General features: G+C 45.4%; 1 pseudogene; it reads right to left on the reverse strand.

The window, feature by feature from the left end:
- Window positions 1-25,776, reverse strand: part of LOC146789922 (uncharacterized) — a 267,783-nt pseudogene that overhangs the window by 129,675 nt on the left and 112,332 nt on the right.

Consider the following 25,776-nt stretch of genomic DNA (forward strand, 5'->3'; position numbering starts at 1 on the left):
GAAGATGGCGACCAAAGGTGGGAGCACCCAGGAGGAAGCACGACAACATCACAAGGGGACATCAAATGGTGGCAGGTTGACGCCCAACAAGAAGAGGGGAAAAAAAAGGAAAATCAACACTTCTGGACCAAACCACTAGATGGCAGAATAATGCACAGCATGTGAATCCAGAAAAGATTCACGCTGCAAAAGTTGGCACTACACACATTATATAAGTTTATTGGAATTATTCTATAATCAAAGTTAGAAATTCAGTTCACAGCAGTGATCATATATTATCATTCAATAATTAACTAAACAGGAGAAACAGGGCACCGAATGTGTGAGTGTTAATAGTCACATGTAAGGTACTGCCAGGGAAGGGAGCACTGGTAATAGCACAAAATGAACTATTGGAGAAGGGCTTCAATAACTCAACGGAGGAAGAGTTAACGAGGAAGAGCCATTACCTAAGGAGATCTGGAAATATGAAGAGTTCCATATAAGAGAAAACTGGGAATATGAAGGTAGAGCTGTCCACAGCGACAGAAGTGCTGCGAAGGTAAAACCACTAAAGTGAGGCTGTTAAATGTTAACGTGGGGTGCACTGGGACTCTGAAGAGCTTAATATATAAGACATACAGGAACAGGAGGGTTTTACTGTCCATGAGGCGAGACGTTCTAGACAATTGAGGATTGAACGCAGGGATGAAAAAGTGACCACCTGCTTCAGAACAACAACACGCAAGCTTGTGCAACACATATTCTGCAACAGTGACATAATTTTCCCCTCCCTCTAACTGCACTGCAAGGGTGACATACACCCTTCAGGCCACACACTCATTTCATCCTGTCCCCCTCCCCTTTCAGTGCAGTGGCGATATCACTCTGCTCAACGTGACGTACCCCGGAGGGGCGTTCTTCTCCTTCGGTTCCACAAACTCTTTGCCCATTTTCAGTTTCTCCCATTCCTCCTTCCGAGTACGAATCTTGCGTGGATTAATGTTGCCACGGTTGGGGTTATCTTTCTTCTCTCTCTAAAACATTAAATGGGACAATAAACACTTTACAAATCGAATATTGTACTTACACTGTAAGCATCTATTAGTAGTGTGTAGTGTATTAGATTCACAAGCTTTGCATACTCCAGTCAACTGGTGCTGGGCTCTGACATTACAAGTTATTTCTCTTCGATGAAGTTTCAAGTCACAGATGTAGAGGGTCTCTTTCCTTAGCCCACATTGCACATGGTTTTCGCTCACACCCCCGATTGTTCTCCATTCATAAGGGTGGATGAGCGAACTTAATGTAGTGATTAAAGATTTATGTATATGTAAATATATGCCCTGTGGATTTTATCTGTTGAGTGAAAAAGGAAACACATGCCATCATTGCCCACTTATGGGGAGGAGACAGGGTGCCTGTAAATATACAGCACATCATGCTGATAACAGATGCTTACAGAATAAGTAACATTCTGTTCGTAGCATGTGTGGTATAGATGTTCTTAATACTTTTTGTCCAGCCACAGCTTGTTGGCAGGTAATATATTCACACAGTTACGTTTAGTCAACATGTGTGGTGTTGACAGTGTTGCTGGCTTGCATATGTCAGCTAGGGGAATGTTACCCCAAAAAAGTCATGGTAGCCAGCTTCTTCCATGTAGTGCGCTCTAGGAGGTTCCGAAAGCACTTGCTTACCTTTAGCATAACTGGTCTGGATGCGTTTTACAATGCAGTCTTGCAATACCCACTTTGGAAATTGCTTGTCCTTTCTGTGGTGTTGCATAGGCAACAAAACGCTAACTAGTTTTGTTCTGTCAGTACAGTACGTGTGCTCTCAATATCTAATGTGTGCGTTAAAAACTCTCTATGCAACAGAGGCAGGTTTTAGGGAGAAAATTGGAAACTCGATATACCGATTCAAGCAGAAAGGAGAAAGCCCTTTGTGTAAAAAAGTTACTCCACAGGACAATTCTGTCTCTATGTTCTTGGTAGCTAAGATGAGTTTGTGAGTTACATGCACTCATTATTCAAGTAGACTACTTTCCATGAAAGAAACAGAAAGTCCACTGAATGCAGTGATTTAAAAGGTGGTTGTGTGAGGGAGGTGAAGACTACATTTAAATTCCACACAGGTGCTGGAGATGTTTTAGGGGGTATAGCCCTTTTAAGACACCCAATAAAGGCTTTGATTACTGGAATTGTAAAAAAGGAATAGAGTGTTCTTTTGCATTAATGCAGCTACTGCTATGTTAAGTCATGTAGAGATGTACGCCAATCCTTCTTTTTGAAAATGTATAAGGTAGAAAACGATGTCCTGAACAGTTACTTTTACAAGGTCTAATTGATTTGCAAGACAGTAATAACTAAAGCACTTTCATTTGGCTGCGTAGCACACTCTTTTGGTAGGGCTGCGTGCTTCGTACAGAAGAGCCGTACACTCATCTGGAAGATACAAGTATTCGAACTCTAAGATCCCGGGGGGCAAATTGTAAGATTCAGCTTCCTGGGGTAGGGATATATTATTATTATTTTTTTTTTTTTCAAAAACCTTTATTCGGATATTGCAGATACACAGCTATTCAGCCGACAACCCGGAGGTTCGGCAGCTCGTCAATCAACATGTGCAGTCTTCTATAGCTGTCATGCAGGAGAGGAACAAGGTTTCAATTTTAAAAGTAAAACATAACAAGCAAGGCAATGTACTTCATGTGTTCGCGTCAGTTCCCACCGATGAGGCGGCCCCATATCCAACATCAGATCAGCCCTCAAGTGTGGAGGGGAGGGAGAGGCAGAGGCACTAACATTCCATCAGATTTCATCTGCAAAACTCAAGTCGGAAGTGAGGCTAGGGGGAAAGGTGCTCCTCTGGTAGGTCAGTGGCAGGAGGCAAGCAGATGTACCCCCTATACTGGTTCCAACCTCCCCACACCTTATGCCATTTCTTGGGCCTCCCCCGTGCACAATACACCGTTTTCTCTCGAAACATGCACCAGTCCATGTTGTCCTTCCATGCATCCAGGGTGGGCGGGTTAGGGGATCCCCACAATCTTGCAATATCCCACTTGGCCACCATATTACCAAGGGTCACCCATTGAGTCTGCGCAGCATCGTAGTCTGTAGGGCCCCACACATTCAGAAGACAGCGCCGCGCCTCTGAGTGCAACACAATACCCGTGACCTCCTGCATCACAACGTGAATCCGCTTCCACAATTCCGCAATCACACCACACTCCCATACTATGTGCAGAAAGGTGCCCACCATCCCGCAGCCCCTCTTACACAGCCCGTCTTTGGAGAAACCCATGTGGACCAACCGGGGGCCAGTAACGTAGACTCTGTGGAGTACCTTAAGCTGGACCAGCCGCAGCCTGGCGGGGATGGCGACCTCTTTCGGGGAGGAGACAGCGTACTGCCAGTCCTCATCGTCCAGCTCAAGACCGTCTCTAGTCCACTGGTCCCGCACCCCCAGGAGGAGATCGGTACGAACGTTCACCAGTTTCTTGTAAATGAGAGAGATCGTGCACTCCGGCACATGGCCGTCCAAGATCCGATCCTCCAGCGGAGAGGATTCAGGCACCTTCTCCCCCTCGACGAGGACCGACTGCAGCGCATGGCGTACCTGCGCGTACCGGAAGTATTCCGTGCCCTCAAGCACATATTCCGTCTGCAGCTCTTGAAATGACTTAATCCGCCCCTTGGTAAGCATGTCCCCCACCCTGGAGATACCAATCAGGTCCCATTTGTCGAAACCCTTAGAATGCCAGAGTTTCCCCAGCAGGTCCGAGTCGAACAACGGAGTGGCCAGTGTGAGTCTATCCTTCCACCCCAGGGAGTTCGTGACTGTCTTCCACACGTGCACCGCCACCCCGGTCGGCCCCGTGAGAGACCCAACCGGGGGCCTCGAATAAAGCGCTCTATAGTAGCCACCTCCCCGCAGCAACCACCGGTCTATAGCAAAGCCGGGGCTAAGCGCAGGACCGTAGACTCCGTGATTGATCGCGCTCAGTTGGGAGGCCCAATAGTATCTCCGGATGTCGGGAAGCGCGATACCCCCGTCGTACCAAGGGAGAGTTAATTTTGCTATCGCTATACGCGGGCGGCCGTCCCACAGCAGCGAACGCTGTAGACTCTCAACCTCCCGAAAGTAACTGGCCGGAACCAGCTCCTGGGTGTTCTGCAGGGCATAGAGAAAGCGGGGAAGAGACATCATTTTAAATAGCGCCGCACGGCCGAGGAGGGAGAGCGGCAGCCGCTTCCAGCCTGCCACGTCCCGCCGCAGGCGCGCCAACGGAGGGAGCAGGTCTCGCTCATACCGTACCGTGGGGTCGGCCGAAATATAGATCCCAAGATACAGAAAACCCTCCCGGGCGATCTGGATCGGGCAATTCCGCGGGGGAACCGGAACGTCACCACACAGGGCGTACAGATAGGACTTACCCCAGTTGATGGTGAGCCCCGAGTTCCTCCCGAAGGAAGTCAAGATATCGCAGACTACTATAAGGGACTTCCGGGGTGAGGTGAGATAGAGCAGAATGTCGTCGGCATAGAGGGAAATACGGTCCTCGTGGTCGGGGGACCAGCGAATCCCCCTCACGTCTGGGTGCCACCGTATCCATGCCGCTAGCGGCTCAAGGGCGAGAGCGAACAACAGCGGCGAGAGGGGACAACCCTGCCTGGTACCCCTTCCCAAGTCGAAGGGACTGGAGGCCCTCCCGTTAACTGCGACTTTTGCGAGGGGTCCTTCGTATAGGAGCCTCACCCAGCCCACAAATCCGGGCCCGAAGCCGAACTTCGCGAGCGTGGCCCACAAGTATGCCCACTCAACCGTGTCGAATGCCATCGTTGCGTCGAGCGCAGCCACCATGGCCGGTTCCCGCATCGTCCCGACCCTTGCGATCACACCATGAATGCGCCTAAGATTCAGCGCAGTATTGCGATGCGGGATGAATCCCGATTGGTCGGGGTGGATCAGGTCACCGACCACCCTGACTAGCCGGTTTGCGAGGATTTTGGCAAGGATCTTCGGCTCCGCATTAAGGAGCGAGATCGGCCTGTATGAACTGCACCTGTTTCTAGGCTTGCCGTCTTTATGGATGGCCACGATCGTTGCCAGGCGCTGGTCGAGCGGGAGGCAACCCGTCTCCCGCGCCTCCACAAACATGGCTCGTAAATGCGGAGCGATCTTGTCCGGCCGGAGTTTGTAGAGCTCAATGGGCAGACCATTCGGGCCCGAGGCCTTGCCCGGGCGCAAAGAACGGATCGCCCCCGCAATCTCATCAACCGTGATGTCGCCATCAAGATCGTCCCTGTCCACGTCGGAGAGGCAAGGCAGGGCGAGATCGCGGAGGAGCGCACATGAATCCTCCACTGGCCTGTCCGACACGGATGTATAGACCGTGCGGAAGTGATCCGCAAAGCACTGGACTATGCCGTCCGGCTCCGTGACCGTGACGCCATCCTCCGTCACTAGGTCCGGCACAACTCGATTGACCCTCTCCTTCTTATCTAGCCACGCGATCAACTTCCCGGCCTTGTCCCCGACGTCATACAGACGGCCCCGCTGTTCCCTACTCAGAGCCTTGGCTGCGTCAGTCACGAGGGCCCTGTACTCCGATTGTTTAAGGCTCAGTTTGTGCAGCGCCTCCGCCGTAACCTCCCCCTCCAGGGCCAACTCTAGGTCTGCGATCTCCGCCTCCAGCTGGGCGACCTCCGCGTCTCTCCGACGCTTGGCCGCTGTTATCAAGGAGAGGGCCTCACCCCTAATCACTGTTTTGAATGCTTCCCACAAGGACACCGCCGACGTGACCGAACCGAGGTTTTCTTGGAAATAACGGTCGATCGCCTTAAGTACCTCACTACGAGTCACAGGGTCTTTAAGATGCCACGGGTTAATTGGGGCCACCCTACCACCGACTCCTCTGACAACATCCATACAGATCCACACCGGAGAATGGTCAGAAATACCTCGTGCCATGTGCCTGGCCTCAGAGACAAGGGAAGCGTGCGCGGCCAGAGTAAGGACATAATCAATTCTGGAGAGACTGCCATGCGCACCTGAGTGGAAAGTGTACTGTTGTTGTGTGGGATGCAACATTCTCCAACAATCAACCAGCCCTAGGGTATCTATGAAATCAGGGAGCCACTTCTGAGCCCCCCCCGAAATCCTCTGCGGGTGCCTGTCAAGCAGGCCGGAGCCGACCGCATTAAAGTCACCACCCACCACCAACATTCCCTCTGGGAGATCCAGTAATGTCCTCTCTAAGTCCGCTAGTGTAGAGGGCTGCAGTGCAGGGGGGACATAAACCGACACCAGGACCAGCGTCCTGCCCTCCCACCGTCCCGCTACTGCCGCGAAGCGCCCCCTATCGTCTACAGTAGTGGAATCAACCTCAAATGGCAGAGAGGACCTGACTAGTATACCCGCCCCTCTGGAACCCGAGGAGAACCCGGAATGTGCAACAAATTTATAGCCTTTACGATTGAGTGCATAGCACGTGTTACCAATCAAATGCGTCTCTTGCAAGAGGACAATATCAGGGGCACATCTCTTCAGAAATTGCAGGACAATCCCACGCTTAATACGATCCCCCAGGCCATTTACATTCCAACTGAGTATTGTAAGGCCCCTACCCCCCATCCCAACATGTAAGGAGACCACCACCACCCGCGTGGAACCCGACCCGAGTCACAGGAGCTTGCATCTTGACGCCTTGCAGAACCAAAAACAACAACAACCCCAACAACAAACCCCACCCACCCTGCACCCCTGCGTAAGCTCTAAAGTGCCCCCCAACTTGCAGTGTGCCTGTCGCCCCTTATAGAAACTAGTCTACGGAAAGAACCCCAGAGGAGGAAAAAGCTCCCCTACTGCCCCCGCCACCCCCCGGACTATCAACCTCCCGGAGGGACCGGAGTCATGGTACTTAAGTCCTGGTTCAAAGTTCGTCACCACCACCATCTGCGCCACCAGAGCGTTCCGCGCCAGGCCGTCCTTGGGGCAGAGTGTCCAGCCAGTCTCCGACCATGTCGGGTGACTCAAAAAAGAAAGTTCGCTCTTCGAACACCACCCGCAACCTTGCCGGAAAAAGCATGGCATATTTTAGTCCCATCTCACGTAGTCTTCTCTTGACCGCCATGAAGCCTTGCCGCTGCTTTTGCACCATCTGGGTGAAGTCCGGATAGAAGCTTACAGTAGTGTTCTGGAATGGCAGCGGGCCGGCCATCCGCGATGCTTGTAGAATGGCATCTCGATCCCTGAAGTTAAAGATCCTGGCGACAATCGGCCTTGGTGGGGCCCCCACCTTGGGCCTCCCGCCAGGAACTCTATGGGCCCGTTCGACGGTAAAGAACTTGCTAAGGCCTTTGGGTGCCAGATGGTTCACCACCAGGTCCTCCACGAACAGGTCCACCGACTGCTCCTCCGAATTTTCCGGGACCCCAATGATGCGCACGTTGTTGCGCCTTGCACGGCCTTCGAAGTCTTCCAACCGTCGGGCGAAGTGATCATTTGCTGTCCGGAGAGCACGGACTTCCTGCTGAAGGCTGGAGACATCGCCCAGGAGGCCAGCAGTCTTGAGGTCCAAGGACTGAACCCGCTCATTAGTTTTCCCAAGGTCAGCCCGAACCAGATTGACATCAATCGATATGGCATCTACTTTTTGTGCCAGGGTCTCAAATTGCTGCCCAATCGAGGACTTCATCCCTTCGATGGCTCCCATGATGTCCTGCAGGGTTAATTCTGTGGAGGGGGATGCCGCGTCCTTCGAGGCTTCCGACGTCGGGCCCGATCCGCCCGGGGACCCCCTCTGATGGGCATAGCGGTCCATGTTATTAGTCTGGGTGTAGATGCCCCGCCTGGTGTTCTTGGGCTTCTGCTTTTCGGCGTCCGATTTGGTCGACATCGCAATCTGCCGTGTAGACAATCTCCTGGCCCGTACAGGGTAAATAGGCATGCCACCAATGGCTGGCGCCGCGCACGCCCCGTCCCGGGCGCCCTGGAGACTGGAAGGCGAAAGCGAAAGTGAAATCACCTCCCCTCCGCCGACCCGTCCCCGACCAGGCCGCTGTTGTTCAATTAGGGCACGGGCACTGTGCCAACGCAAGTCCCGGGCACCGTGCGGGGAGTAGGCCCCAAACTTCCAGGCGGTATAACTTCGGTCTCCGGTGGGCGATTTCGACCCGGACAGCAGCTCCCGCCTCAGCAGCAGCTCCCCTCCAATAGTCCGAGCATCAATTACAGGATATTAATCAGGATAGATGCCGGAGGGAGCGAGGGTCTCGGGAGCTCTAGGCTCACGCGGCCATCTTGATCACGCGCTAAGCTCCTCCAGGGATATATTATTAGCCTCTGGTTTTGAGTGAGATGGTCCGATCTGATGGCAAGTTTCTCATGTGGGGACATGGATATGTCTAATGGGGCTCAGTTCCATGTTTGTCTGCCCCATTTTGGGGCCACTAGAATGAGCGTTATAGGGACTGACTTGCCTGCATCTTTCTGACCATATATGGGATGAGTAGGAAAACTGGAAGAGCATACGTAAATATCCCTGACTAGTTAATCTATTGTGAATTGCTGATGGACTCTGGGTGTGGGTAACTGGAAGCAACACTCTGGCATTTTGTGTTTTCATGTTTGGTGAAAAGGTCAACTGTTGAAGATCCCCCCCCCCACTTGTGAAAGACTTGGTTAGAGTCCCACTCGTATACTTGTTGATGTGTCTTGCTTAGCATGTCCGCTAACTCTTTGGAGATGTGCTAGGAGGTCTGTGTTGTGACGGACAGCTCCGTTCCAAATATGTTGAGCTAAAGAGGACAGCACAAGTGATTGTGTGCCTCCCTGTTTTTATATGTAGTGAATTGCAGTCATACTGTTGGCCCTTATATAAACTACCTTGTTCCGTACAAGTGGATAGAAGGCTTTGGGAGCCAGCGAAAATGTTAGGAGTTTGAGGTAGTTGAGGTAGTTGATGTGCTTAGTCTGCTGAAGAGAATTGCACATGCCTTGTACAGTTATATTACCCAAATGGGGGCCTCATCCTATGAGCGAAACGTCAGTGGTAACCGTCACCTGCGGAAACAGATTACTGGGCTTTCACCAGTGCAGAGACCGCGGATTACTGGCCTTTATCAACACTATGGGCCAGATGTATCAAAGGTTTTATCCCATTATGTGTCTATAGGAAAATTTGTATGAACATATGCAACTATATCTATTAGCAGACCTTCCACTTGTGACCATTGACAAACAAGGCACTGCTGGAGACTATGCATGTGTAACCTGGTGTGCGGTACAATTGCAATGCATGATGCCATCATACCGAGCAGGTTTACTACAGTTATTGACTTTGGGCAAGTAAACTGAAAAAGAGGCAGCAGCTATGGAAACACCACCCCCCTCAGTTTATAGGTGTAACCTTTCCCCCATGAAGCCATTTAATACTAATCCTAGGAAGTGTTGGAATTTCTGAGATTGTAGACAGGGTTTCTTTATACGGACTGTAACTCTAGGTGTTGTAAGAGATGGAGTAGGTTTGAGTGTGTGCAACGCAGTTTTGCCAGCTGCTCTTGATCGGCCACTAGTCTAGATAAGGAAATATGTTGTCACCCTCCCATCAGAGGTGAGTGGCCACAACAGTGAGAAATTTGGTAACAATGTGGCCTGTTGTGATCCCGAAGGCAAGTACTGTGAACTGGCAGTGTTGACCACTTACCATATACCGGAGATATCACAATTTGTTGATGAATAGTGTCGTACTTTAAAATTTGGGACCGCGTAGGAGGCAGGGCCCTACCCCTGTCTATCCCGGTATTAGCGAACCGCGAATGGTCAATGCGGTATGTACAAGTGCTTTGTGTAACGTTTTAGCTATGAATGCACTATGTATACGTTATTATACATTGACTCCGTGGGTTCCATTTTGTAGCGGTGGCCATCTTATGGTTGCCCTCACATAGGCTATATAGCATGAAGCGAAAACGGGCCTTTTAGAGCACATGTGCCTTTCTTTGACTTTTCTGTGACCTGGGCAGCTTGGCTCTGCCACCCCAGGTCAAACTGGTCTCACGAGTTCCCCGTCCTCTGGCCACCTGTGATTAGCATCAGGGCTTGACACACCATAAAGTCTTTTCATCCTACACAAGCCTCCGGCTAATCTCTTTCACACCTGACTGTTCCTGCTTTATGGCTTGTTTCCCAAAACAGGAGATGCTCATGTTTATTGGGGCCTATCGATATCTGATGTGGGATCTGAGCCTTGCAGTGGCGGCTGGTGGATTTTTAAAGTGGTGAGGCGGAAAATGATATCCTAGTACAGCGAGCGAAGCGAGCGAGCCCGAACTGAAAAAGGAGGGTGCGGGGGGGGGGGGGGGGGAACGGTGGCTTTTACACCACATATTAACTGTGCTTTTAAAAAAATCCGTAATGCCTCTAATACCCTTGGGCCAAGGTTGCGCTATACAAAACTGCAAAAAAAGAAGCTATATTCTACCTTATAGTTTGCATTTTCCATTAATATACAGTTGCCTACACCAGATTAGTTGGAAACTCTGTTGTGCACTACACAATATTCTAAATTCTTGACTTTAAGTTTCTGACTTTCAACTTTCACTCGGCAGTCATTAAATGGAAGAAAGGAAGGGCACATCTGCCCTGTACCTTATATTCACAGCTGCAGGCCTCAGCTGGAAGTCGGTGGCATTTCTAACCTGGATTAGCTCTGAACATTAACAAGCAGAATGTGAGAGGCGATTTCCTGTGCTTGGAGATTTAATCCAACCTGACTATTCGCTCAGCGCCACAACTCTTTTATTTTGGTGAATTGTTCTGCAGCTAAAATGACTTCTGTATCTAGTTGGTGGCCAAACAAAGAATAATTGCTGTGTGCGAGATAGAAATGCATTTGTAGAGCACCAAAAGAGCTTTCAACCTTATATATTCTCGAATATTAATTGTTATTTCATTTAGTAAGACATTTCAGTAACACACAAGTTCTACCAACCAAATCTTTTTAAAATGTTCATGGCCCTTTATTCCTGGGTGAAAACGCACGGTATCCAGCTGTATCACAAAGACTGCACTGGAGCAATTTAAAACCAAAATGTTTAGTTTACATGGATTACACTAGTGCTATGTTGCATCAATATTTCAATAAACTGGAGTCAAAATTTGTTTTTTTCCTCTGTCTTTTGGTGTAAATGTTATTTCTACAACGGTTAGTGGAAATGTTAGTTTACAATTAGTCCAATTACCTCAAGAAAGTGAGACAAATGTAACCAACCTACCATACGCCCTTCATGACTTAAACTAAGCAGATAAAAAGTTGCCTAATTGGCACCATCACCGATGTGAACTGTATAATCTAGACATTTTGAGGAAAAATTGGACCATGCAATCTATGCATCCCTGTCAGTAAAAAAATCCTGAACTATGCAAAAAGCAACGTGCACCTTACTTTCAAATAACACTGGATGTGGGAAGTATACTTTCCAATAATTAATAGTGCATAGACCTGCACACCAATTTCCACCTACATATGCCATTGTGAGCCTCCTTCAGATTACGGTGCAAAGACTAAAAATGTAGTGCAAATGGTTGTTTACAGGTTCTTGCACTTTTGTGTTTGGGGTTTACAAACACTAGGGTTTAAATTTGAATACAGTGTCATAACTCATAGTACAATGAAATAGCTAGAAAATTAAAATATCCCCCTCTTGAACCAAATCTTTAATCGCAACGAGCAGTAAAGGTAAATAAGCAGGAACCCTTCCCTTCACCCCTTCATACTCCTTCCATCCATCCTTTCACCCTTCTGTCTATTCATCTGACAATCTCTTCATCTTTCTACCCACATATCCATTCAGCCACCATCCCTTCATCCACCCTTTCACACTTTTATACATACATCCTTCCACACATCCACCCATCACTATATCCACATATGCATCTAGCTATCCTTCCATCCTTCCTTCCACCCTTCCAGAAATCTAAGTCAGATACATGGAGGCATATGTTCTGTGGTGGATGCCATTGTTGTGCACAGTGCTCCATGCCTATAAACAGTGCCTACTGTTCTACACATATTGCTAACATTATGAATTAAGCACTGCATTAGACATGTGCCATCATGCAAAAGAATGCTTGAACCATAGTTCTCATTAATAGTTATTGCTCTTCTTTTTATTGATTTTTATTGGATTAATTCAAGAGTAGTCTACTTTTATGAATGCAGTGCAATGATCACACATCTTCTATTGTTTTTGGCCAATGACGACAGCGAAAGAGCAGAACTCTACACTACAAATTTGGTAATAGAGAATATGGCTGAAAAATATTGTGATGACCGAAAACGCTGACTGTTATAGAAAAAAATCCTGCCATCTTTCGAATGACTACAACAGGAATCCACCGGTATTAAATGTAGCTAATCTGGAATATTTTTTTTTTACTTTCATGGGCTTCTTAGTGACCTTAAAATCCACTATCTTCAACTTGTTGGTACTGCAGATCCCAGTCTTGAGGTATTTGCTACAAAGAGATTAGATGATGAAGGTATCTTGGTGTACACTTTAGCATTTAACTCATACATTTTTGATTGCTCACAAAAGCTGCTTCTGGGACAACTTACTCTCTAAATGGACGGACATATCTTTACTGGAGTTTAGTGACAGCCCACCACAGCCTATTTCCAATCAAAGATTATTAAGAAAACTTTTATTCTGTTTTTTTCTCTCTCCAACACCATGGCATTTAAAACATTTCCACTTACTGTGGCGTTGAAAGTTAAGAAAATAAATTCGGAAACGTCCATATTTTAAAGCTACAAATGTTTGCCCATGCTTGTAAAACAGTGATTATATTGAAAGGAACAGTTTTTTGCCAACAATACTAAATATTTCTCCTCCTCAGAGAACAGCTATCTTAATGCTCATCTGCCAGTTCACCTCCGCTTTCATTTCCCCATAATAGTGACTCACGAGTTTAGCTCGAGCCCCTGTCTTTGTGCCTTGACACGAGTACCCTATAATATGCACCTGTCATGTCTCTCATAGTCCAGATAGGCAGTTCTGGAAGGCAACGCAATTTAGTTTTCTGGCGAGGTGACTACATTGCTCGATACTTGTTAGCCCGTTATAAGTGAGATAAGCTCACCTTTTTGCCCCAAAAACATACATCAGCCTCAAATATATATTTTTATTTTCAGGAATACTCATTGACGTAACTTGAAATGGATAACTTTGGTAGATTTTCTTTTACATTTTGGCTTTTACGAGGCTACAACCCCGGTTTATGTTGCCTCTATTATTTTCACGAATAACAATCAAAGATCAGACGGGAATCCCACAAATTATAAGGGGAAGCAACCTATCTGAAGACACTTCCTGCTCACCCCTGCAAGCTTCTCTGATTGTACATTACATATTAGAACGCGACGCGAGTCAGGATCAACTGAGATATGTCAATTAATAATGTCGCTGTAAGAACTGAACCCTCTACTAAAATGCCCTTGGAAATACTCCATCTCCAAACATTTAGGCTACAAAGTAGAGCGCCTGTGCTCATTTAACAGAAACATTAAATAAGATGAGATATCCTGGGACGCTTTAAAGGCGGGCACATTGACAAATAACGATTTTCAATTGTAAACATTGTCCTACAAGCCCCAGGATACATAGTCGTGTTGGCTGAGGAAACAATTAAATATAGTAAGCAAAAAACTTACCTGAGTCACAGCCGGTCCACGCCACCTCTCAGACCTCTGCTCGACTGCTCCCCTGGGCGCCTTAACGAACAGGACTGGAGGGGCCTGCCAACCCCTCTCAGCCAATCCTGGCGCTGCCAGCAGCGCCAGGATTGGCTGACGGCACAGCTTACGCTACGCCCGCCGCCTGCCCATTAGGAGACCGAGGGGCTCCTAATGGGCATGCGCAAGCCAGTGCAAACACAAGTGCGCATGACTGGGCACGGGTGAAAATTCGCCCTCCGTCCCCACTCATGCGCACTTGTGCTGCTGCCTGTTGCCCCTGGTCTACTCTGACAATCATGTTAGTCAACATGACGCCGGACCGCCCACCCCCTTCAGACTCTGAAGGGGGTGGGCGGTCCAACGTCATGCTGACTTACATGATTGTCAGTTGGTTCTCCCTCGGCGTCTTGAGTTTAAATAAGTTTGGAAATGCCGATGGAGCTACGGGCGGGGGGGCTACGCCCCCGATGCACGCACCGCCACTGGAGCCTTGCTGGGTAAATAATTACGGGCTGGCTTAACTGGAATGTGGGATGGTCATCATGACTCTGCCTTTTCGTTTGCAATGTATACATGTGAATGACCAACTGCAAGAGAAGGGCGGTGTTGCCCAGAGCGTAACATTCTCCATAAAAGAGGAGACTGGTTTCTGTTCTGCAGACTGCCTCATTCAGTTGCTAAGGCTTCTGTGCGACGTAGTCTCACTCATTTGAGTTTAATAAAGATGTCTTTTCATATTTCAGCTTCTGTTGCCAAGTTCTTTGTTATATTATCAAGATATGCAGAATTCTATAATACCACATCAGGAAGTACTCGAAGTCATAGGGTGCTACGCCTAGCACCTCTGGGGTCTCAAAAATTGGAGTACTTCAGTTGGCGCCCACCAGCGCGGCCTCATCAGAGAAGTGACTTTCTGTGGGAGTGATCTTGTCAGGAGACTGAAATCTACTGAGGAGGACAGAACGGGATTCTACCAAGAAGGTACTCTGTGCACAGGGATTCTGGAGATTCTTTGATTATGTAGCCCGGTATATTTCTGCTCTTCCTGATTTTGATCCTCCACATGATGTCACTCAAAAGGTGAGAAAAAGAACCCTCTGGGGTGAGTATTATAGAAGACGTTTGGTCATGTAGAACTTGACAATTAGAATTTGGATAACCTTTTGATTATTAAGAATAAGAATTAAGTATAAGTGGGTCGCTCCCAGTCCTTTGGTTCTTTGGGTCTTTAATTTGGTTATCGCAATTACCAAAGCCGAGGGGTTGGTTTCTTGGTTTCTGATTTGGTCATTGCAATTACCAAAACCGAGGGTCTCGCATATTTGCGAGTGTATTGGTAGAGATAACCCCTTGAAGTTTGAAGCTAGATTAGTGAGCTATAAGATGCCTGATCTTAGCAAATTTGGAAATGTAGCTTTTGGTTTGTATAGGTTTGGATATGCGAATTGCAATTTGTGTAGGCAGGTAATGAGGAGATATTTCTCCATTTGGTTTTGATTATAATACTTGCGTTTTCCGCAGTATTTTTGGCATGCCTGTTTGTAAGCTCACATGGAAAAATGTGTTGCTTTTTGTTTTGAAAGGTACCATAGTGTGGGAAATATCTAAATAGGTTAAATTTAAAAACATATTTCTTCCTTGGTGATTTTGTATCCCCAGGGAATTAAAATATGACATAATACAAAACAAGGATCCTTCGTTCGGCGCAGTTTCATGAATGAAGATATGCAGAACGATTTTGTGTGGTGTTCTGCTAGGCAAAGCTAGTGAATTGAGCGCATTCACTACTTCTTGGACATGCATCTGTCTGTGGGGCTGTTTATGCAGCCTTTTGGAACACTATTGAAAAGCGTTGCTTGTAAATATGACCTACAACTAGTATTTGCAAATGGTTTGTTTCAAGTATAGTCTGTGAGCTGTTCTTTCTTTCTGTCATGCGTATTGATTTGTAAGTCAACTGTGTGTTTAAATGTCTGGTTTTTTTTATCATTAGTGCAACTTCTGTAAGTAAATTGCGACGGCGCTATTTATGGAAAATGGCTAAAGCGCGCTGTATTGTCTGTTTAACCCCTTTCTGTTTATGTCTGAAATGAGCTCAATATGTGTTTGTGGGTCTTCTGATGTTTCCAGTCTGTTAAGTAAATTGTTGGTTAATTAATATCAAGTAGAAACTTAAAAAAGAAATCCAGAAACGAACCATGTGACGTGCTAAAATAGCTATATGGTGCTCTTTAATTTATAGAATGAGCAATTGTGCACATATACAAAACTGCCGTTAAATGCTTAAAGGATAAAATTAGAAACACATTCAATAGATATAAATCAGGCCCCAAAAACGAAATTATCTATTTTTGCAAAAGTAAATAAATTTACAGCATTTTCCTTAGATGCATTGTATTAGATGTTCATAGGCAAACTTTTCAGCTGCAGTATATTTGATAGAAATGTTCATTCAGCCAGCACCTTCCCAGTTGAACACGGGTGGAATTTTGCAGAACCGTCCTTTTAAATGAAAGTGGCGCAAAAATGTGACGCGTTTCAAGTTGGGCTTATGCGCTTAGGCGTGTGAGTTAATGTGTCCAAAATGATAGGCAAGGGATGCAGCTTGTTTTTTACACATGGATTTATCACAAAAACGAATAATTGGGATTTTTTTTAAAAGAAAATTATTAATCATGGAAAGATTATTTTAAAAAAATAAGTGCTTTTCAAAATCGTTTTTTGTTATTTATAAAGCTTAATACTCATACTATGACCTCCTAGCATTAAAATTTGATTTAAATTGTGTTGCATCACTAAAATGACGAGCATTCGCGTGTACAATTTTCCCTTGGCGCAGGCGCAAACAAGCTCATTTCTATAAAGTATAAGTTATTATTTCCAATGCCTGACTCATGGGTTATGTAATAAACATTCTGCTAATGCATATTATGCCAAAAAATTGTAGGATATTCATTTTTTAATGCCAAAAGAATGAAAGTCGAATTTTCGGTAGAAAACACTGTTTGAACTGCATTTTCTTCCATTCAGAGTACTTTTTAAAGTGTCTCAGACTTCAGTAAATGCATACGTTTAGGTTTGATATATATTTACAGGTTGTGCCTTCTTATGATTCAATGTGTCAATGTGCCAGTACAAAGGCTTGTTTTAATATCGGGGTTGAAGATTCTAACTTTAGCTGTGTCTGTCACGATACTACTGAACACGCTATGAAAAACAGGACCTTTTTAAAACTTGGAGAAATTAAATAAAATATGGTGTCGCAACCCGCAACTATTTGATGTTAATAAAAAACGGCCTTAATGGAGTTAGCACCCACATAGAGAAAGAGAAAAGGAGAATTCTTTTTTGATGAAGGAAAAAGAGGATGTTTGTGAGCAGGTACGTGATGAAGTCAGTAATGATAGAGGGGTGGAGAAATGCAGAATTACAGTTATAGGAACTAGGTAATACGTAGGAAGGAGAAGAACAATTGGGAAAATAGAATGCCGTGGAGGGAAGAGAGATGATGAAGGGGAGTAATAAAGACATGAAGAGTAGCGTGAGGAAGGTCGTATTGACGAATGGAATAAAAAGGAATGCGGTATCGGTTTGAGTAAGTAGGAGGGGAAAGATGAGATTGCAGGTTCTAGCAGTAGGGGTGAAAATATTGTAATTACCTAACGGGAGGCACTGAGTTTCATATGCTAATATGAAAGCGACGAACAGAGCTTGAATAAAGGCAAGTGACTAAATGATGAAGAAAATATCAAAACTCATTGCAAATGCAATTCGCAGTGCCAGTGGACTGGGGCAGAAAGCGGTCCCAATTGCTGGAGTTCAGTCTAACTTTAGCTGGGCCTACTGAGACGTTCATTCATTTAAGGTTGTTGAAATGTGTACCATTACATAGGATTTATTCTAAAAAGTAGTATGTGTGTTATTAAGTTTCGTGAATTATTCACAGTAAATGTAGTTTAATAATCTGGGAATAGAGAATTTTTTTTTTTTAGCGCCTAAAAAGGAGAAATTATTTTTCAAAATAGAGTGAATTATTGCAAGTTAGGAGGAATTAGGAAGGCCTTCTGGCTTTGACAAATTCAGAGTGGCAGGAGCTGGGGGTTGGAGAGCTGCAGAGGCTGGCTCAAGTTACGCTGTTGAGATGCTATCTTTAGTTCAATGGAGTAGGCTGCCACGTTGACATTTATGACCTTTTTAAATTAGGGCCTTGCCTCTGTGGAATGCAGAATGACCTTGCTACACGGGCCTCTGAAGGTGGGGTTTCTGCTTTCTCCATAAGAACATCAATAAAACTAAAGAACTTAATTCCAAAGGGAAAATATAGCAAAGGGGTTTCTTTGGAAGCCCAAACATCATGTTAAATGCTTTGCAGAACAGATACATTTGCGTCTCGCTCTAAAAAAAAATTTAAAAAAAGAATGATGCCTGCTATTGGCTCTTATTTAACAGAAAACGGAGTGTTGCATTAAGTCTTAGACAGACAAAAAGATTCTAAAATTTTTTTAAGGCTACATGCCTAAATGTGAACGAATTGACAAATTACGACTTATTTTTCACAGTGGAAATTGTAGGTGCCAAATTAATATGGAGTGTCAGTGTAACGATTTTTTTAGAAAGGTAAAACTAAAGTGGCTGGATGTTGCAAGGCCTGACAAGGGGGTACAGTTAAGTAATGGCAATTTATTTTTGTGTATTTGGTCCTATCATGAATTGTTCTTGCTGGTCCTGTATGTTAGAAGAGAGACAGTAACGTTATATTTGACAGCAGATTTCCATTGCCTGGTGATCTACTGTCAAAAAGGAGGGTAAGTATTTTAAACCTGACAAATTAAACAGGCCCAAATATTGGGTTTTGGGCTGCAGGTTTACAGTGCATAAAAGTACATGACATGGTGTTGTGTGTCACAGCTTATTTTACATATGCTATTGTTTTGTCTATGCTTTTTTGTGCTTGATATACAGCAAGTATATCTGATGGCTTGACGTTTTGTGCGTTTTTATTATTTTTTGCATGTTTTCGTTGTTTTTGTTGCTGCTTTTTATACTATTACCAGTTTACCTGTGTTGTGAGGGGATGGTCATGACGATGCCCATCGCTACGCAACAGTTGGTTGAACTTGTTCTGGTTACTAAATTCCACAGCTAATGATATTTCATGCTGTGAACATGAGAGGCAGCACTTTACCAGTGCATGTCTAAATTGGCTATAATGGTATTACAGAAAACTAAAAGAGATCTACAGGATCAAAGTGTGTCACCTGCAGTTAGTCACGTTACTGCCCCTTTCCTTTAAAGGAACAGGCAGCCCTACGTTTATGTATCCTTGATTGGACCTAAGGATGAAATTACAGATCTGTGACTCAAGGTGGCCTAATTTCTATATTACATTAGTTAATGGTGTCCTGTCTCCTAAGTAGCATATGGCCTTTGTTTCTTAAAAGAAAACTAGGTTTTCATTTTTCCCTGCAGAAGGAACTGGAACATTAGCTAAGATTACCGTATATGGTGTAGTCGCCAGCGGTAGAGTTAAAATGTATGTAACTTTGGCCTTTTGTGTACCACCCGTACTCTTGGTGTAGTGTCACATGCCTGACTATCACCCAAGTACATTCTTGTCCTTCCTATAGATTTTTATTTTTAATTGCCTTTGTTGTTTCTCCCCTGACCGATGTCGCATCATGCTTAGTTATTGGGGATTTTAGTTGTGTCCCAGTTCCAATTCCCTTTTCTGTATTCCTTTCACCAGTCAGCCCATTTATTATTGTAGGTGTATTGTTCAGGTACACACTTCCAGACTGCAGTGATGCACCAGGAACCTCCATATTGTGTATAATGCCCTCTTGTATGACCAGACTGGTTTTCAAGAATTGTCCCTAGCCCTGCTTCAATGTTTTCCAGCCTGACTGTCAAGTATATTATATTATAGTAAGACAAGTTTTCCATCCCGATAGGAGATAACTTACGTTTACCTTTTTTGAACATGACGAATTTTCAATGTCTATTTTTTAATGTGGTTTTTACCATTTTTGTTCCTGCTGCTTTAATTTTCGGTGGGATCAGAAGTTTCTAATCATGCAAATATCAGGACCCTCTAGTTCTTGTCTTTTGTTTTCATATCTGACTATTAGCCTGTGTATTGCCTAGTGCACCTGATGTGAAAGGTTTCTACCTGCCTATGATAATCTGTACCATGTGATTTCTCTATTGAGATGTCCTAGATAAGGAATTTAGAAACACTTGTATATAATCATTGAAAAAAAAATGTGTTTGCCCTATTAGACAATGCCACCATATGTGAAGACATCCATTTAGATAGAATTCTCGTGTGGTTATCTACCCTTAGATGATGGAGGCTCTCACACGGAAACCCAATTGAAAAGCTTAGAGGCACTGTTTTGCCTACTGCCTTTTTATTTGTATTGCTTCCTGAGAAAGACAGTGTATTCTAGATGAAAATTGTCCCATGGCGTATGGCCACTCCTTTGAAAATCACAGGCCACCTGTTTACAGTCCCCTTGTTATACAACGAACTGTTTAAAGCATCACACTTGCTTCATCAGAAGGCGTTCAACATCAGAAAAGAAGGAGGAGCTGGTTTTGCCACAGAACCAGAATTCCAGTGCAAAAGAGCGCCTGTCATGTGCTGGTAACCTCTGACAGTGTGCAGTCCCTTGAGCCCCTTGGCCTGAGTTTTTGGCCACACACCCCCCCTCTTTTCCTTTGCTTCAATGGAAGTGCAGTGCACCGGCGGATCCAAGATTGACAGAAGGCACTACATTCCAGTGCCCATGGAAGAGCAGCCTGAGCGTCCTCTGACACTGAATGACGAGTGTTGGAGTCTGAGAATGGTCCCGAATCTGCACGAGATGACCTGTGCCCTTGATCAATGGAGAGCACACTACCTGTAGTGCCTGCCGCAAAGGAAAAATACTGGTGCACTGCCTTGAGACATTGAGACTTTTTCGAGTGAGCTGTGGGTGTTTGCCAGGAGGGCACTCCAACTAAGCAGTACTTTTCTCATGAAAGGCTTGAATGAAGAGGCCCAGGCAAAAGAAAACAACAGAAGAAGATTTGATGGACAATAGAAGCCTGCCAGAGAGGCTTTTTGAACGGACTCTGGGCATAGGTGGTTTCACAAGAGGTTTCCGTGTGATTGTATAGACTAGGTGTTAAGGAGACAGATTGTTTTGCTGGCATTTTCTAGTATAAGCCGAATAAAATCCATTTTCGGTGGAAGAGTACCCCCTTTTCACCTCAGAGCATTGAGGGTCACCACTGTTTCACCTGAACATACAAAATGTATAGGAGCCCTAAAATGTTACTAAATAATTTTAGGATTTGCTTTTTGCTCAGGGTTGTAGACAATTATTATTTCATTTGTAATAGTGGTCGCTACTTTCTCCCGTTGTCTATATATTCTTAATAACGTGTTTTCTAGTGTTTTTTTAAACATGACGTTGTCATTTATGGGTGGGATTGATTTTCTCTACTCAATTGACTTCTGCACCGTCTTCCCAAACTATGTCTTTCCCTACCACTGTTTCTTTGCACTTTTTTCACCCTTTTCCTGAACATGAGCAGGTTAAAAGATCAGAATTTGTAAGCAATTCTTTTGTACAGCTTCTGCATCGACACTAGTTAGTAGTAAACATCACTAATTGTTGGGGGTGTGATCTTATGCCACCTAGATAGAGGTATTCCTTATTTTGTCCTGCCATATGTGGCCTTTGTGCTACTACATGTGTAAGGAGACGTGTCCCGTGAGAGTCGCTAAGTAATAGGATGATGCTACAGCAACATCTCCATGACTTCATGTCTGTAGACCTGGACTCGGATTGATGAGAGTATAGTTATTGCCTATGTAAGGGCAAAAGGAGGGTCTGTCGTACTTTAAAATTTGGGACCGCGTAGGAGGCAGGGCCCTACCCCTGTCTATCCCGGTATTAGCGAACCGCGAATGGTCAATGCGGTATGTACAAGTGCTTTGTGTAACGTTTTAGCTATGAATGCACTATGTATACGTTATTATACATTTACTCCGTGGGTTCCATTTTGTAGCGGTGGCCATCTTATGGTTGCCCTCACATAGGCTATATAGCATGAAGCGAAAACGGGCCTTTTAGAGCACATATGCCTTTCTTTGACTTTTCTGTGACCTGGGCAACTTGGCTCCGCCACCCCAGGTCAAACTGGTCTCACGAGTTCCCCGTCCTCTGGCCACCTGTGATTAGCATCAGGGCTTGACACACCATAAAGTCTTTTCATCCTACACAAGCCTCCGGCTAATCTCTTCACACCTGACTGTTCCTGCTTTATGGCTTGTTTCCCAAAACAGGAGATGCTCATGTTTATTGGGGTCTATCGATATCTGATGTGGGATCTGAGCCTTGCTGGGTAAATAATTACGGGCTGGCTTAACTGGAATGTGGGATGGTCATCATGACTCTGCCTTTTCGTTTGCAATGTATACATGTGAATGACCAACTGCAAGAGAAGGGCGGTGTTGCCCAGAGCGTAACATTCTCCATAAAAGAGGAGACTGGTTTCTGTTCTGCAGACTGCCTCATTCAGTTGCTAAGGCTTCTGTGCGACGTAGTCTCACTCATTTGAGTTTAATAAAGATGTCTTTTCATATTTCAGCTTCTGTTGCCAAGTTCTTTGTTATATTATCAAGATATGCAGAATTCTATAATACCACATCAGGAAGTACTCGAAGTCCTAGGGTGCTACCCCTAGCACCTCTGGGGTCTCAAAAATTGGAGTACTTCAATAGAGATGGGAAACTAGGCATTCTTGAGGTTTAATGTTGCAAAGAAGTCTCTTTTGTGGAGCATCAGTATGACATCCTTTAAGGTTGTCATTTGAAAATGCTCCGACAATATGAACAGATTGAGCTGCCCAAGGTCTAGTATGAGCTGCAGGCTCCCGTCCTAATTGGGGATGAGGATGTACATGGTGTATATACTGTATTCCCACTGATGTGCGAGTACTGGTTCTATATCCCCAATTTGAAGTAAGGATTGAACTTCCTCTTTGAGAAGGGTGAAATGACGTTGAGTGACTACCCTTTGCTTTTGTGGTATTTTGCGAGGTGGGGCAGAATTCAAGGCAATAGCCCTTTTTTAACTATTGCAATCCCCTATTAATCTGGGGTGACTTCAATTCAGCGGGGAAGGAAAACCTTTCATCTGTCCAGTCCAACTGGTGTTGGGTTAGGTGGTCTTGGCTAGTTTGCGTTTAGTGCTGTGGACCCTGCAATATCCCTGCCTGCCCTAGTCTTCTGAAAATCATGGATGGCCTGTTGGCTTTGATATGCTTGTGTCTGGGAATGAGAACCACTGCATTGTTTTGGTAAACCCGCTGGAGGGCCCCTTGAGGTGGCTGTTTGTAATGCTCTCACTGAGTTGGTAATCTCAGTAGCCTTCACATTTTCTCTAATCTTTAATCCACCTAGGGAGCAACAGATGTTCTACACCGAATGGCATGTTAATAAGGTGTTATTGTACCTCTGGTTTGAAACCCGATACATTGAACTAAATATGCCTCCAGAGCTGCATGCTGGTATTTACACCCAATGAGGCAGAGTTTGCGGTGTCAGTGCTCAGCCCATTCTGGTGTTGGAAAATACTTTCCCTTCAGCCATGTGCTTCTTGTTGCGTTTTCTATATGCCTCAGGAAGATGTATTAATGTCTCCCTATCTTCCCAATGTAATCTGTCATATATTGACAGCAACGCTACAGAGTTGGTAATGCTCCAGTGGGTTGGGGTAACTACCACAGTATCTATGCGCTTCCTTTCTTTATCTGGGTGTGGACCATCCCCAGTGGTTTGTGCTGACTCTTTCTAGCTGTATATAGAGTATGGTGGAACCTTTGACCTGATGTAAATAGGGTCTTCTGCGGACACCTAGAATATTCAGGCGTAACCATCCTGGTCCTGAGCAGGTCTTTAAAGTTGTCAGGGGCTGGCTGATTTCATCAGATACTTAAACATAGATAAAAACTGAATGCTGCCATCAGTTTTTGAGAGGTCTTTACTAGGAAATGGTGTTCCTCTTCCACATGGATTGAGGTATTGTGGTGTCCATCCACTCTTACAGTTACAACCTGGGACACTTGTATCGCCTGTAGGAGAAGGTTTTTTTTTCTTGCTGAGGCTCTGTCATGTTCCTCAGAGGGATCAACATTGTAGTCTTCCCATAGAGTATCTCCTGTCCCTGTCGGTTGGTCATATAGTTCCCCTTTCTATATGGGCTGCCTGGGTCTGTGATGGAGTGAATAGACTGGTCTGAAGACTGTGGCAGTGGCAGAGGAGCAGTGGTGAGATTGGCCTAGGTGGGGGAATTGGAGGAAACATGGAAAGGGGAGTTAGCAGTGGGGGCTGTGCCAAATGTTCTGCTTGTGTCCAGGTGATTAAAGAGGTGTTTTTGTAGGGTGTCAAGCTCCTCTCCTAGTCTTTCTAGAATGGGGGACCTCCGAGGTCTCAGAGCTGGGCATTGAAAGAACTCTGTTTCGCTCTCCACTCCAACCTGGCTTGCAGTCCTTTGGCTATGTTGGTGCTGGAGTCATACGTGGCGGCTGTTTCAGTTCTGAAACAATTTCTCAGCTCTCGGAAGGGCCCAAGAGCAGCAGATGGCCTACTGGTTCCTTTTTGGTTAGTACAGGATGGAAGCCCAACTCCTTCAGGGGTGGTGGTCCTTTGTGGCGGTTCATTCTTTTCCCATGCCACAGATCAGTGCTCACATACCTTGCTGTCTTCTTTTTGGGCATGCCTGCTTGCTGAGACTCAAAAGGGTCAAATTTTTCATTAGAAGCTACTGATAAGATTTCAGGGCGTGGAGTTCTCGTTGAGACCGCTCCAGCAATTCTTCCACATCCAGGTAAAGGTGCTCCCTGCAGAAGTCTGGGGTGCCCTCTAGGGATGGATGTTGCATGCTTGTGTGGACCCAGCATCTTTCTCTGATCCCAGAGCATTGACAGAAGATGCAGTCCAACTCTTTCTGGAGAAAAATCAGATGGTAAAGTCTTTGCACTGGTCGGACCACGGAAATATGGGCAGAATCGAAAGAGTTTGCTCCATCTGCCAACATTCTCTGAGGCAGAGTCCACCGTAGTTACAAAGAGTACTTGATCATGTGCAGTCGTACTGATCCAACAGGATGAATCCGATGCAAGCAAGTGTCATTTTACTGTGGTACCGATGAACCGAAGTTGTGCCCAAAGTTGCCGTGCACAATGGCAAGGTTATCAGAGCCACTGCTTTTCGCGTCCGAACCAGATGGTGGAAATTCAATCTAAGGGTGGAGCAGAGGCCCATATGCATTCTGAACTGAGATGAAACACTTACATCTTGTAACTTGAAACTTCTTTTAAGAAAAACCAACTTGTGTAATGTCTGGATACAACACTAGGTACGAGTATGCAAATTATGTTTATCTACAGCCACACATGCTACAAACCTAGCATTTTAGACAGTTACTTGAACAGGATTTTCTACAAAAAGGCTCCCCAAATGGGAGTACGTCCCACCAGAGAAAGAGAGCACAGGAGAATGGGTTAACCTGCTCTCGAACTGAGAGCAGGACCATGCCAAAATGACAAGAAGGCCTGGTGCCTGCTGCTGCGGTAGAAAAGTGCATTACATGACATGCACTCTATTTTCAAGCACCACACAGTGTGAGGGTATTCTCGTTCTGGAAAGTGCTTCCTCCAGCACTTAAAATTAACATGTTGGCAGAGCAAACTCTCTGTTCACACTTTTACCTGTCAAATTGTGGTGACCTTATAGTTTACTTCACTTCCACAAAGCTTCTGCAGATTATGCAAAAGAACCATCCAGTGACAAATGCCAAACAGAACACAGAGTGGGTTCAGGCTGTGGGAAATTGGCATGCAGTGCTGGCAGATTTCGAATTTTGCAAGCAGCTTCCTCTATGTGTCTGCGATCCAGCTGACACAGTTACCTTCATTCTGACTGACAGTCTTAGATCATGCCCCATCTTATCCTAGGCCAAAGTTAGGAATGAGATGTGGTACTTTAAAATTTGGGA

The sequence above is a fragment of the Triturus cristatus genome, chromosome 10 (assembly GCF_964204655.1).
Source record: "Triturus cristatus chromosome 10, aTriCri1.1, whole genome shotgun sequence".
NCBI classification, from domain to species: Eukaryota; Metazoa; Chordata; class Amphibia; order Caudata; family Salamandridae; genus Triturus; species Triturus cristatus.